Source organism: Ambystoma mexicanum, chromosome 10 (assembly GCF_040938575.1).
Source record: "Ambystoma mexicanum isolate Mex_15411 chromosome 10, UKY_AmexF1_1, whole genome shotgun sequence".
Taxonomy (NCBI): domain Eukaryota; kingdom Metazoa; phylum Chordata; class Amphibia; order Caudata; family Ambystomatidae; genus Ambystoma; species Ambystoma mexicanum.
This window is the reverse complement of record NC_090932.1, coordinates 96828330-96842747: the sequence shown is the minus strand read 5'-3', so window position 1 is coordinate 96842747 and position 14418 is coordinate 96828330. Positions and strand designations below refer to the sequence as shown.

Here is a 14418-nt window from a genome sequence, read left to right as displayed (position 1 = left end):
TCCTCGGGATGATGTCTTCCTGCATCTACCTCATTCCCATGTGCAGGCTCCGGATGCGCCCGTTGCAAGAATTCCTGGATGCGCGCTAGATCCAGACGACGGGCAGCTTCGAGGAAAGGATCAAGCTCGACGAGAGTTTCCGACGAGCGATACGGTGGTGGGGCACCCGCGCGCATCTGACGGCGGGCATGGACTTCCAGACCCCAGCCCACCAGGAGACTGTGACCACGGATGCCTCCCTGGAAGGGTGGGGAGCGCACACCGAAAATCTGCACGCAAGGGGACTCTGGCTCCCGACGGAGAAGTCCCTGCATATCAACGTCCTGGAGCTCCGTGCAGTGTTTTGGGCCCTCAGGTCCTTCCTTCCGTCCCTCAAGGGCAAGGTGGTGAGGATATTCACCGACAACACCACCACCATGTTTTACATCAGGAAACAGGGCGGAACCAGGTCCCCAGCGCTGTCCAAGGAGGCGCAGGACCTGTGGCATTGGGCCGTCGCCCAAGGGATTTTTCTGGTGCCGTTTCATCTGGCAGGGATAAAAAACACCATCGCCGACTCACTCAGCAGGGAGCTGCGCTCGTGCCACGAGTGGGAACTACGGCAGGATCTGGTGGATCGCCTCTTCCGACGGTGGGGCACACCCCAGATCGACCTGTTCGCGACGGCAACGAACACCAAGTGCCGGAGGTTCGCCAGCAGGTTTCCCCAGACGAGGAGCATGGGCGATGCTTTCTCGTTCCCCTGGGAGGGCCTGTTCCTCTACGCGTTCCCTCCCTTGCCTCTGCTAATCCGGCTCGTCAACCAGCTCAAGAGGTCACGGTGCAGGATGATCCTCGTCGCACCTGCGTGGCCGAGGCAGATATGGTTCCCGGACCTTCTGGACTTGTCAGCGTCCCCGCCGATCAAGCTGCCGGCGGACGCGGATCTACTCTCCAGGGAAGGAGGCGCCATCCTCCACCACGACCCGAAGTCGCTGAACTTGCAGGCCTGGCTCCTGCAGCGCTAGAGTTTGGAGGATACGACATACCGGCCGATTGCAGAGAGGTTCTTGCAAAGGCCAGGGCGTCCTCGACTCTTAAATGCTACGGACACAAATGGAAGAGGTTCTCTGTCTGGTGCCACGCACAGAAGATTAACCCTCTACGGATTACGGCTCCCCAAGTACTGCCGTACCTGCTGACGCTGGCCAAAGCTGGTCTGGCACACGCGTCCATCAAGATTCATCTTGCTGCGATCTCCCGATACACCAGAACCACGGGGCGGGCGTCCTTGTGGTCTCATCGTCTGGTGAAAGAGTTCATGAAGGGACTGTTCAGTTCGTTCCCGCCGGTGAAGGCTCCGGCCCCGGCGTGGGAGCTCAACGTGGTGCTGACCAAGCTCATGGGACCTCCGTTCGAGCCTCTGCACTCGGCCCCGTTGAAGTTTCTATCGTGGAAAACAGCTTTTCTTGTGGCCATCACCTCCGCACGACGAGTGGGAGAGATCCAGGCCCTTTCCTGCAAGGCCCCGTACTTGATTTTCCACGACACGAGGGTAGTGCTCAGGACGCACCCCTCCTTCATGCCCAAGGTACCGTCGGACTTCCATCTCAACGAACCCTTGGTGTTACCTGTGTTCTTCCCGTCGCCTTCGTCGCCGGCTGAGAGGACTTTGCACTCGCTGGATGTAGCTAGAGCGCTGAAGTTCTACGTGGACCGCACGAAGGGTTTTCGGAAGACGTCACAACTCTTTGTGAACTTTGGACCTGTCAATCAGGGGAAGGCTCTCTCGAAGGCTTCCATCTCCAGATGGCTCTCCGGCTGTATCATGTGCTGTCACCGGTTGGCAAACCGACCGCTGCCTGGCCGTCCGAGAGCCCATTCCACCAGAGCGATCGCAGCTACCACGGCGTTCCTATCTGGTGTGCCCCTGCTGGACATATGCAGGGCTGCTACGTGGAGGTCGACGCACACCTTCACGAAATTCTACTGCGTCGACCGGGATTCCAGGGAGGAGTCCAGGGTCGGCCAAGCAGTGCTGCGCAACCTGTTCGCCTGAGGTGAGCCTGGTGAGGAGGTAAGATGCTTAATGTTGAGTTGATGTGATGCTTAATGTTGAGCCTTTGCCACCTCCCGTGGTTGTGCATGTGTGTACTGCTATGTATTCTTTATTCATGAGCATGTGAATCCATGCCAGACCCCATGCTGGAGAAGGAACAAGTTACTTACCTGTAACTGTTGTTCTCCAGCATGGGTCTGGCATGGATTCACATGCGAACCCTCCCGCCTACCCCTCTGCGGCTCTTCACTTGGTCATACTGCCACTTCACGTGCTTCCAAATCTGAAGATGGCTGCCAGAGGCGGTGCTTAGGTAGAGGGCAGTCATTGGCTGTGGTCAGTATGACGCAGAGACCAGTGATTGGTTATTACTACGAAAGACAGATCAGAAACGAAACTGATACTGGTTTTTTCTTTACCGAGGATTCCCAGCCTGACGACGGGGAATATTCATGAGCATGTGAATCCATGCCAGACCCATGCTGGAGAACAACAGTTACAGGTAAGTAACTTGTTCCTTACCCTTGAGCGTTCAGCTATATCTACTTTTAGGTGAGATGGGGAAAGCTTGCAGGAAACCCTGTTGCCTATCTGGGCCACCTTGCCTGATCACAGGAAATCGAGACATATATCGGCAAGCTACCTTTGGGGAAAAGGGAATTAATAGAGTATACCTCAAATCTAGATACAAAATATAGCTATCCTTTGTATATTACCAATTATGCTTTAAGTGTCTGTATGTCACCAATGGGCCGTATCCATTTAATGAGGCTCGTTTAGGGTACAAGCAAGAACTAATGGTTCCCAGCAATGTGGGTATCTGACAGTGAGCGCACTGATATAGTGCCTTGTAAATCAAATACATGTAAAACACATGTGTTGCATATTCTGTGCTTCTGTGACTTTCACAGTAATCGTATCTTTTTAATCAGAGGTTTATCTGTTATAATGGATTTCTAGGCTCTGGCCTGGTGGACAGAGTTTAGGAGGCCACCCTTGTTACAGTTAACAGGGAAAACATCTGAAAGCTTAGCCAAACCAATCAAGGTAGCATGGAAAGTGGTCAAGGCTGAGCCTTGGGATGTCTGGGGCACCGGGTCCTCAAGGAGTCCACACAGTGAAGCAATCAAGGTTTACACATAGGGAGTTATAAAAATACTCTATTGTAGGCCCAAAACAATACTACAGAAAAAGACTAATAACAGGTAGTAATATCAGACAATACTAAATAATATGGAACATCTATACAATCACAGTTTAGCAGTGCACAATAATCAATTCACCCCCTCCCCCCTAGCTCCACAATACCTAAGAAGCAAGGGGAGTAATTATATTTAGCACCACCGGTCCACAGGGATTAAAACCCTAGGAGATGTGAAGATGGGTCAAAAGACGGATGAAGGCGTTCACTGATGAGTAAACCCTTTACTAGCTTCTAGAAGGCTGTAGACATCTACCTCGGTAGCCCAGACAGGAGTTGGTCAGCCCACTGGATGGCCCAGGGGTAGTTCCGAAGTCTCCAACTTGCTGGGCCAAGAGAAGACAAGACTCGTTCCCACCGGTCCAAGAGTGTCGACGCACCAGCGAAGGTCTTCTCAGATCAGTAGCCCTTCTTCTTAACCTAAATTGAGGTGAGCCCCAAAACTCAGCCCAAACAATAGATCTCCCTCCCACCCCCACTGATGCCCCCAGCAGTAGTCCAATCGGTGACCACTGTGGGGAAAATGTATGCATACACTCCAGACATACTGAAACCACTTTGTGTATTGGTACCAGCTAGTCCCAGCCCACATCCTGGCTTCGAAGGCCTATGGCCTATACTAGCCTGTGAAAAGCAAGGCTTTCCTGGGCGAATGCATGACCATAAAAGGATTTTCCTGGCAAGGCAGGAAGAAGGCAAAAAGACGAGATTGACAAAGAACAAACAAAAAAACCTCGTAGCACAGCCATGTTAGGACACTAGCTACTGTTGGTAGCTAATCGCGGTAAATGCAAGATGGCTAATAAAAATTAGTGACAATTATGAAAAAATAACTGCTGCCACAAGTTTGTCTTTAGACACACCTAAAAGTAACCAAAACTCGCTTTGAGAGTACTCTCTGGTGACACAAGTGTCCTCCATTGCACTGCATTGGAAGATGCATTGGACAATGTGAAAACGTTACACAAAATAGATAACTAGATAATAGTGGGCGGTATAAATATCCTTAAACATAACTTGTAAAAAGAAAAGGGAAACCTAGTTTTGCGGTACTGACAGCCTCTAGAACTAGTCAGTTTCCACATTAAAAGTGAGCAAAAGCCCAGTGGATTGAAGATGAAGGCTTCACTTCGCTGTACAAAATCAGAACAGGGTGTAAAACGAAAGCAAAACGTTTGGGGGTCCATAGAATATGAAGGGAAAGTTGCTAAAAGAGAAAACTTTCCTAACATTGTCCTTGCCGATTCTTTACCAGCCACTAATCTGCGACAGTTTTAAACATTTGCTAAAGTGGCTTCTGTTTGAGCGCTCGTGATAAGGATCCGTTTATCCACAGAGCGCAATCCGAGTTTAAATAGCCATTGTAACTGAACACCCGGTTTCCTTTGGGGAAAATTTTGGCCAGTGTCAGTGAACTAATAAGGCCTGCACTATAGCTCTGTGCAGCATCTCACAGTCAGGAGCCGTATACATCAGCTTTGGGCACCTCGCAAGGTTCGCTCTGTCTGCACTAGGGCGACCGGATTCAGGCCGATCCCATCTGCAGGCATTGCCTTTATCCAACTTCTGTCATTAGCAGCCACTCTGTCCATCTCTTTATCACTCCAAACAGAACACACTCAGTTCTAATCTGGCACTAGACTCTACACTGTCCATCTTGTTCTCTTTGGGTGTCTCTTGCCTGACCCCGCACGTATTCATGCTATTTTTATTTTTGTTGAGCTTTCCTGATGGACACTCTCACCAAGGCATAATGCTTTCTTACTCTAGACATTACCGAAAATAAATCTAGGCTCATTAGCCTTGGTTTGGCTTCTTGGACCAGTTTACACGCACTCCTCACTCGTCCTTTCTCGTCTCTGTTGTGTGTCTGGGGCAGGCTGAGGAAGGTTTCCCGATGAGGATACATATACATTGCTTTGTACTGGAGACTAGCCGATGATTGTTTTTTAATTTCCTTAATCTGCCTGCCCAGTCCTCCTTGGCGGTAATGGGCCTGCCTGTTGCCCTCTTCAACTCAGTCTGCTGAAAGATGTCCCGCCTTGCCTCCATTCCCTCCTACAATCAGAAGGACACTTTTTGGGCAGGTGGTTCAGACGCTCCATTGCCATGACAACTGCTTAACTGGATTTCTTTATTGGAAGCTGAGTTTTTGGATTTGGCTCCATTGAGCTGCTGGAAAATCTGTGAAACCGATTTACCGCATATCTCATGGCATACTGCAATATTCTACTGTTCCCTTTCAGCAAGGCCCAGAATTTATAGAAAAGTTTGATCGCTCTGACTGATCCACATCATGGCATGGCACTGGTTGGTCAGTTAGTACATGTAAAATTGTGAGGGGTTCAGCAAGACTGACATTCAATTGAGAAATTATTTGAAAGACTGGCTGTGCCGTTATATCTAGTGCTCTGTTTTTGTTTTAAAAATAAACACTAATCCTAAATCCAGTCCAGTGAATGTTTCCACTGGCCTAACACAAAATGTGGGGGGCCCCCTGCAAGCCCTGCACTGTTACATCAGTGGCTGTTAATGTACCTACGTAGCACCGTTTATGAATTCTAGGCCGGGTATTGCGTGAACGATGCCCTTCAAGCAAAATTGGAACTGTCAGACTTCAATGCTGATGGATAAAGGAGCTATTCTCCAAGGAGGTGCACCAAAGTTCTAGCTTTATATTGAGATAGTGTAAAGGAATGCAAAAGTCTTACAGTTTAGTGCCTGGCGAACACACACTGAGATCTTGACAAGGGGATCAAATGCAGGATTTGGAGACCTGAGGTGCACTAGCACGCCTGCCTGCCAGATCCGCCATTACTGAAAGCAGGGTGCAGGTATCACTGGAGAAAACCATTTACAAGAGAGCCAGGCTTTGAACCCCAGTCTGGCAATGTCGGGGAATAAACAAAACGGAATTAAAGGCAGAAATGGCCTTGCAACTCGGCTGCAGAAAGCTGCAAGAGATCCTTTGACGTCTGTTGCAGTGAACAGGAGTGTGTGTGTATGTCTGTGTGTGTACTTATGCACACCCTGGATGCATTGTTTTTACTTTTTGGGAGGCTGTTTTGTGGAAGGTTCAGGCACATCTAGCAATCTGGAAGATATGCACTGTCTGCAAGACTAGCTACCCCCGTACCTAGTGGTGAATACCTATTGTTATGGTTCAGAACTTTTGAGTGCCGTTGTACAAGTTCCCTATTCATCTGCAGGGGCTGATAAAAAATGGTCCAAGCTCTACTTTTCATGTTTTATGAATGTGGATTGCAACAGCATCCAACCTCGTTTCTTGAAGCTGCTGGGCCTGAAATTAGGGGGAGTGTGCATGGCAATTTCTAATGTACTCCTTACTCCCACGGATTCCTCATCTTTGATAGTGGTCTGCCAGTGCAGCTGCTTTTCTGAAACCTTTAGGCCAGCAAGGGGCACAACGCAGCTCTTTGTCAGGACTGTCCCACGCCTCTACACATCCTGCGATGGACATGTCAGGGCCAGTATGTATAGAGGCGCTGTGCCCTGTGTTGGGTAAGATTTTCATATTAGTGATAAATCTTCATGGCCTGCGTCAACCCCAGAACGTTCTGCTTGGACTTCGTATCTATTTGACCCTGTCCCTAGGTGAGTGGGAATCTTTTTCCCCTCTCACCTAGTCTTTTACTCTTTTTATGGGTGACCTTTCTATGTCCCTCCATAGTGTATGGTTGGCGTTCTAGTTTCCTATAACTTTTGGCCTTAGGCTGGGTTGCACCTTTGGGCTCCCCTGTTAATTTCTCTTTCATGGGTAAACTATTGTTCCCAAGTAGTAAAGGGGGATTTAAATTCCCTTTACGTTGTGTATAAATCAGCCATCTCATGTGGACTGATGGGGGTGGTACAATGTATCCCCTTTCTTACTTACCTGGTAAATGTTAGGCAAGAATTGATGTAGTAACCCTGTGGGAGACTACACAACCCTTGTCCTCTTGGTATTGGGTAACCCACCTTTTGGTATAGGCCTGTACTACACAAGTTGGTAGTGTGACTGAGCAGCCAGGCTTATCTCAAGAGGGGTAATTGTGAGCTGTAGAGCCGTAGCAATGAAATCAAAAAATACAAGTAGCCAAGTAACACTTAAACTCAAGGTTTTTGTTATAAATAATTATTTATTTAACTGTAGTTTTTAAATCGCCATTCTTTAAAAAGGGCAATATATGTAGCATCAAATACACTAAAAACGTTTCCATAACCAACACAAAGCCAGTAATCGCCTGATCACGGGTGCCAAAACAAGATGGCTAATAGCGGCTACCAAACTAATAACCATTGCTATGGAAAAAACTCTCCAAACCCAGCAAAATGATATCCCGCCAAGCACTTGTTTGTGAAAGTAACGTGTACTTAGGAAATGACCCTTCTCTATTTCTCAATATAGTAAAGAAAGATTCCTTCATTTGTAAAAATCTAAACTGATTAAACACAAATAAAAATAAAAAAAATAAAAAAGCCAGTATACTCTTTTTAGAGATGCTTCTTACAAACTTACTACCCGCGGAGGTGACTTCACTGACTAGGACAGTAATGGCATTTATATATCACTTTGTAGGTTCTGAGGTTTCGCAGAAAGGAAAGGTTAAAGGAAGGGTTTCTCAGAGCATATGAGCACTTTAAATCTTCCAATGAAGTCTAGATACAAACCTTTCCCAGCAATAATAGTCAAAAACCAAGTTATGACCTATCCGGGAAAATAAGAATCAAAGTCAAATGGACTAGAAGAGTCTGCAGGAAGCCAGGACAGCCAAAGTCAATTGGAGCACGGTTTATGGAGCTGAGGCACTTCTTAGATAGCAGTCTTGCTGAAGAAAAATCACTGTAGGCTCACAAGTTGTTACACTTGGGAATGGTAGAGCTGAAATCAACTCTAGCAAAGTAGCTACTGCAAGTCTCAACTGAGAAGAACAAAGCTAAAGACACTGAGGTAAGTACCCCAAGTCAGAACAGTACCGTTGGTTAGAAGAAGTGGTCCAGCTGACTCCTGTCTGGTTGCCGCAATGCAGTTCCTGGGTTCCTGGGCCTCAGTCGTGGGCACAAGAGGGAGGCTGTCTGGAGGACTCCTGCGGCAGATATTCGGAGGTCGGCGGCAGCTACAGGCTCTTTTCAGGTCAGCAGCACTTTGCGGTTTCAGCTTTTGGTAAACGGCACCACCGCGTATCTTGGATACCGGTTGGGCTTCCTTCACTCCTTGAGCCCTGCACTCTGGTGAGGGAGCTCGAGCTCTGGTTGTCCTGCTTCTAGACGGTCCTGGGGAGACTCCTGGAGCTTCTGGCTGGATCAGACATTGCACTCGATTACGGATTTCTCGACCCCTGGCACTCGGTTCCTGCAGCAGCAAAGAAGTACAGCCATTTGGGGAAGGTTGTCCAGTGGAGTTCGTCTTAGGTTTTGTTGGTCCCACTAACCCAAGGGAAGTCGTCATCCCTTCCGGAACTTCTCTTGTCGATTAGAAAAAAGGTGTTTCAGCACAGCAGTAGGGCTTTGCTGGGAAATCTAAAGGTCCGGAAGGATGCCGCAAGCTTTGTTCCCGGTTTCTTAGTCGGGTTGTTCTTCCCAGTGGCAGACTCTGTCTTCATTCCCAAAACCCTCGCCTTTTAGGCAGGTTTCTCCCTAGCTGTCGCTCAAACAGCAGGGTGGCTGTTCTAAAAGGACAGCCAGTCAGCCAATCGGGACTGGGTGCATTCAGACATTCCTAAAGATAAAGGACAGGGGAGTTTTGGGAACCTCCCTCACTTCCTGCCCATCCAGACACACTGGAGCCAGAGGCTAGTTTCGGTACTGAATCCCACCAAAGGCACAACAAAGAGCTCAAACCTGGCCTGGCGCGCAGAGTAAAACTCAAAGGCCACACAAACATAAAATGGCAAAAAAAGAAGACTGGAGCCAGTTTGACAAAATGGTCACCCATGGGTGCTAAACTGGAGCTGAGGTTTCAGCCTGCGGTAGAAAAGCTCAATGGTAGGAAAATTAAACCACTGCCACCAACCATTTAGAGTAGAGAGGGTAACATAAAACATGTTACATGAGTAGGTAGCAAAAGGGGCTACTAAGTAACCCCCCATCACTCCACTGGACCTGCAAAGAGAAAAGGTAAGTAAAGTCAATTTCACTTTACTATTCTGGAGAGCAGTAGATCGCACCAGAAAAGGTCTTTTAACTTTATGAGAAATCTAAAGGATCTCTCTGTGACACTGCACTGAAGGTGCTGTGTGTCCACATATAAAAAGTATATGCCTATGGAGTTTGTCAGACTCCAACAAAAAAGGAAACACATAAAGCAAATCAGGTCAAAACACATGAGAGGCTGAGAAAGAGGGCTCACTCACTCCAGGGTTAAAATTAAAAGTCCTAAAGTCCAGCAAAAGAGCTGAGGGTCTCTAAGGTCAGAGAAATTTAGCACTACAATGAAAATTCTCCCTAACAGTAACATTTTGTTACAATTGTGAGTTTTACATGAATGGCTGGTGGTAGTGTTTTACCTTTATGACTTTGTCTTTATTACTCGCAGGCTGTTATTCAGCCTCGGTAATGCACAGACGGGCCACCATTTTTCTAAAATGGTGGGCTCCTTCTCTTTTTGCCATTTATTGTTTGCTTGTAGTTTCTGAGGTCTTAACCTACGATTCTAGGCGGGAACGACTTCAGTGAAAGTTTGGTCGTCAGCGGGTATCCTTTGTATTCCCCGCCCAGGTGCCAGAATGTCTGATAAGGGAGGAAGCGAGGGAGGAGTCCAAATCTCTAGAGCCCTTTTGTCTTTCACCTTGCCTGAAATGAACCATCTCCCAGTGGGGGCTGGCCTCCTGATTAGAAAGACTGCCCCTTTCTGTAAAATGCAGGGCGAAAATGCAGAAGTTGTGATGTAGTTCCTGATAAATACTCCGAACCTGGAAGCTGCTGACAAGTCGACCACATGAGCTGAAACCGAAGAGGAAGATGAAGAAAAGACGGCCGTAGCGATTTCCAGCAACTGGAGAGCCTGCTGTGTAACCGAAGCCTGTTTTGACACTTCCTTCCAATCGACATGGGGGGTCCCGAAAGTGACAACGCCTACCTAGATGCTGGTGAGATCCACTAGTCCCAGGAAGATCTGCACTTTCAGACATGCCACAACGTGCTGGGACCTTGCTGGGCTGCAGTACCCTGGGACCTCAAGCCATTATGCTGTGCACAGTCTTTCAAATTGTGCTAGAACGTTGGTGGAATTATTCTGGACATCCAGATACTTAATTCAATCCTTTAAGTCCGCTCACAAGAGTACTGGACCAGATTAGCCATGAGTATCCGACCAGCGATATGCAGTCTTCTGGCTCCTGAAAAGGGTGCCAAAACCACAGAACCGCATCCAGCCATGAAGAAGCCCTTGCCTGTAGTCTTCCCCATTGATCCTTGCTGCATATTCCCTTCCAGTGTCCTGTCTTGGCCCAGTTTTTGTCTGCAGATCCTGAAGACGCCCAGCTGCAAACTTCTTCTGTTCTGAGGTGCTCTGTTGGCTGGGGTATTAACTTAATCCTTTTGTGATTCTTGTGAAGCTTTGGAGGTGATTCATGTTATTGGGAGTTCCCTCGTCACGTTCACCTAGGCCCATTGCTGGAGTCCCTCTAGGGTGTCTTCTCTGAAGTCCCTGAACCCCAACTAACTAAAGTGTACCACTCTTGTTGTGAAGAGACTTCCTCAGGAACTCTGACCTTTCCTGCAACTGATCCCTATCTCAACCTGCCTACAAGCTGGCGCCTAGACCACTAGGGTCCCTTTTCTGCCTCTGAGAGAACTCATGCAATAGACTAGGGAAGTACTGGATACGAAAGGGATTCTGCCTTGAAAAGTATTACAAGTGTTAAAATGTTACTTGTGAAAGAGTTGGTCTGGTAACAGTCCCTCTGAAATATGAACAGTTACAAAAGTTCTTACTTAATTTGAATGTTTTTTGCCCTTCTGAAAAGCATACATAAGGTTAATTTACTCAACTGTGAATTGGTGCCCCCACTTCCCAAAAGTAATGCTGTTGGCTTCAATTTACTATTCCTTTCAGAATATAAGTGTATAGGTTACCAACTGGGTCTTGCTTCCCTTGATCTGCTGTGTAGCCTGTCTAGAATAAGTCTGCCTTAGGTTTTACTTGAATATCTGTATAATTTCTAATAAATGTATTGTTGCTTTTATCATCCTGGCTCTGCCTTGTGCCATTCTATAATAAGTTAGAGTTATTGCTTACCTAAATCTGTGTTCCACTGATCTGAAAATCAACTGTAATGGTTTATTACAACATTAGGTTTTACTCAGTATGACTGAGGCTTATCCTAAATGTAGCTATAGGTTCATACTGTTCCATGAATTTGTGTTCCACTATTCAGAAAGGTATCCTTGTAACAGGGTTGGTTTACTAAGTGAATCTTTAACTGAGTGTCACTGCATGGTTGACGGGGTCTTCTACCCTTCAATTATGGGCTGTATTAAAAAGTATATGTAACCTGGTTTTACTCCCCAAGAATAGCTGATTGTATTCGTAATGTGTTATAGGTTTACCCAACCTTGAACTGCTGACTGCTATTCTTAAAAAGGTAATACTTTGGGTTGTATCTCTTAAGTATTGAGTTGGTTTTTATAATTGTGTTTTTGTATAATGTGATGGTACTCATTTACCCAAGATTCCTCTTGGCCTGCCTGTATTTAAATAAACCCTTTATTTGCGCAATACATAGTGTTTCAGTGTTTCTTCGGACCATATGTATGCTATAATTTCTTTGTACCAAGCTACAGCCCTCTCTCCCTCCTAAAATAAACCTGGCTGGTCGGTCTACGCTTCCAAATACTCATGTGGTACAGCCTTATACTATTAGTGGAGTTTTGGACTGTCTCAGTTGTATGATTTTACTAAGCGCTTAACAAAATATCCCCACCAAAAATATCTCCGTACATATGGCCGTTTGTCTCGTCATAGGTGATATTTTTGGGGGGGGAGAGGGTAATTTATGGGAGGGTGGTTGCAGGGGTGTCTCCCGCACATTTTAAAATAATGTGGGGGTGTCCCCTTGCAGGGTCCATGGGTCAATATCGCAGCAAAAATATTGCAATATTTTTGGATCGTGATATTTTTGTGGGGATATTAACACATAGAACCCTTAATTGGACTTCAGAAAAACTGTCCTAACACCCTGTGACCTCAGTTTCTTTTTTCCACGCACTCTGATCGCTTTAGGAACACCGCTCTTAAAACGTATATGATTTTCTATAATCCTTCGCTTTCATTCTTCATTATTCAACGTAATGGCGAAACCAACGAAGTTCACAAGCTTCTGATTCCGGAACGTCAAATGTTCATTTTGGGTCGCAACACATTTGCCTTTACTGTTGGCCACGATCGATGCAACCGAAGACGCTTCGAGAATAAGAAGCTAAACATTTGACCTTCCTCTACAAGGAGAGCGCTGATAAACAGACCCATTTAAGGTCACTGGTCATGGCCCTCAGCACCAACAAACGGTCCCCAGTCCAAAAAGAACAAACATAGCAAGAGGTTGGTGCCCCCTGGTGGTTTTCTGAGGTGTAACTCTTCTTAGTCATTGAAGAAGAGGTGCCACAACTCCTAGTACGACACAGAGGTAGAGGCCCTGCAGTGAACTTCTCCTCTCAGTCCTCTACCCTTGTGTGATGGGAGGCGTTCATAATGAAGATGCTTGACCTCTTCGACTTCGGCCAAGCTGATGGCTCCCACTGCACTTGGACGAGCCTGAAGGGAATCCACAATCGGATGACAAGTTCACGTCCAAGGGGACACCGTGCTGTCTCCGGATGTCTGTTCTCTGACCTTGGGTTCCCTCTCGCGGTGCCAGAGTCACAAGGACATTTCTCTCACACCCCAGGAGAGCATACATGTCCATTTTGGAGTACATTTATGATGAGGGGGACCTCTTACATATTGGGCTGGTGCCTCTCCAAACCTGGGGGTAGTCGGAGACCTTCTGACGAAGTTTTATGGGGAACAGTAGGACTTGGTGGACCTTGCAGCTGACTTGCAGGAGGTTAGTGGGCTGGATACCCCACCTTAGATTGATATGCTACCCGCTGCCACCCCAGGCAAACCTTAGGCCTCTTTGCCAGTGCCTGATGGCGAAGGAGGTCAACATCTTGGGGTTATCTGCCCCTTCATGTCCAAAGATGCAGTACAAACTGACTGACATCCTGGATAATGCTCTGAAAAAGGAGATGCTGTTGCTTTTCAGTCGGGCAGTAGAAGGGGGTCGAGGTGTGCTAGAACTATGGTCCAACCAGGCTTCAGTTCTCATGGTAGACCCCAACCTAGCAGAGAAAAAGCACAGGCCAACACCCTCAGACCCCATGTTCCTTTCTGCCCATGCTTCACCGGAAAGCTTGGTGGTCCAGGCCTCTGCAGTGAACCTTAAAACCACTTCTTTCCCATCTCCCCCCCCTGACAGGGAAAACAAAAGACTGGATGTATGGTGAAGGATGTTTTTCGTCTCTTTGAGCCTTTTTCTCCAGTGTAGTATAAACACCTTATTTGCTCTGGCCAAGTTCTCCATTGGCCTGTGGTCAGTCATGGCAGAGGCGTTGGAGCTCATCCCTGAAGGGAACCTGTGCTTTGAGGCACTTATCTGGAAGCCTTCGGTCACTAGCTGCATTCTGCTCTTGATACTGCAGGCTCTGTGGCAATAACAATGGCCCCAAGCCCAGTCTTGCACACATTCTCTTGGCTAAGGACGTCAGGGTTTGCTACTGACGTCCAAGGGAAACTGATATGGTTGGGGGGTGGAGGGGAGCACTTGCAAGCCTCTGCAAAATGGCTGCAGCCTGATGGATCTCTGTTGCTGGTGAGCAGGCCTGCTCATTTAACACTTGCTGTGACTCAGATCTGACCACTGTAAATTGTGGGCATGAGCTGCGGATCCATTGGGCAATGCTCCTCTAAATCTGGAAGCAATCCAATGCTGGCTGCCCCGGCCTGCGACAGAGGGAACCACCGGTCCTAACACCACAGGCGTGGGCTGCTGACAGGGTCTTGTCGCTGCGGCACATAGCCCGGTACCACAAATTGACAACGGGCCCGGGCCGCTGCATGGCAAGATCACTGGTGTGACTGACAGTGCCCTGGGATAGTCGGACCCCGACAGGCAGCTTAGGACCAGTAGGGGCAGCT

At 47.6% G+C, this 14418-nt stretch overlaps 1 protein-coding gene across 1 annotated transcript in view; it reads left to right on the top strand.

Annotated features, from left to right (window-relative positions):
* PSMD1 (proteasome 26S subunit, non-ATPase 1) overlaps nucleotides 1-14418 on the top strand; it is a 1063364-nt gene that overhangs the window by 867148 nt on the left and 181798 nt on the right. The window lies entirely within an intron of this gene.